This window comes from Alexandromys fortis, unplaced genomic scaffold, assembly GCF_014885135.2.
Source record: "Alexandromys fortis isolate MF-2015 unplaced genomic scaffold, M_Fortis_MF-2015_v1.1 scaffold_34, whole genome shotgun sequence".
NCBI lineage: Eukaryota > Metazoa > Chordata > Mammalia > Rodentia > Cricetidae > Alexandromys > Alexandromys fortis.
Genome location: NW_026067933.1, coordinates 6,275,575 through 6,276,305, shown reverse-complemented (window position 1 = coordinate 6,276,305; position 731 = coordinate 6,275,575). Strand labels below are relative to the sequence as shown.

Sequence of the window (731 nt, the reverse complement as noted above, 5' to 3'; positions counted from 1 at the left end):
TGTGCTTCCCTGCTCCCCTATCCGACCTTCCTTTATCCCAAACATCCCGTTTCCCTAGTTCCCCCAACCTCCCCTTCTCACTTTTCTCTCCCCATCTTCCCTTACCCCCTCCCACCCCACCCCCAAGATCCCATTTTTTGCCTGGCAATCTTGTCTACTTCCCATAATCAGGAGGATAGCTGTATGTTTTTCTTTGGGATCACCTTCTTGTTTAGCTTCTTTAGGAGATCAAATTATAGACTCACTGACCTTTATTTATCTCTAGAAACCAATTATGAGTGAGTACATCCCTAGTTCATCTTTTTGGGTCTGGGTTACCTCACTCAGGATAGTGTGTTCTATTTAAATATATGGAACACTTCACGAATTTGCGTGTCATCCTTGCGCAGGGGCCATGCTAATCTTCTCTGTATCGTTCCAATTTTAGTATATGTGCTGCCGAAGCGAGCACAAATAGTATAATCTTTATTTTGAAAATAAATATAATCTTTTTTTGAAAACCTGGAATATCTGTCTTGTCATTAGAATTGCATGAATGCTTGCTTAAAGAGTAGATGGAGCTTGAGACTAGAAAGAAACAAGAACAGGTCATGCATTTCTCCTAAATACAGTATGCATGGTATGTCTCCACTCACTAAACTTTGGGTTTCATAAAACTGTCTCACTTATGTGCAAATTAGACAAGCTTTGTATGTTATTCTCAAGAAATTATTTTAACATAGTATCAATCT

The 731-nt window shown here is 39.3% G+C and overlaps 1 non-coding gene across 1 annotated transcript; it reads right to left on the bottom strand.

Moving 5' to 3' along the window:
* Positions 1-344: 344 nt before the first annotated feature.
* LOC126503989 (U6 spliceosomal RNA) lies at positions 345-451 on the bottom strand. Its single transcript, XR_007592461.1, has one exon. It is a non-coding gene; the product is annotated as a U6 spliceosomal RNA (small nuclear RNA).
* Between the last annotated feature and the right edge of the window lie 280 nt (positions 452-731).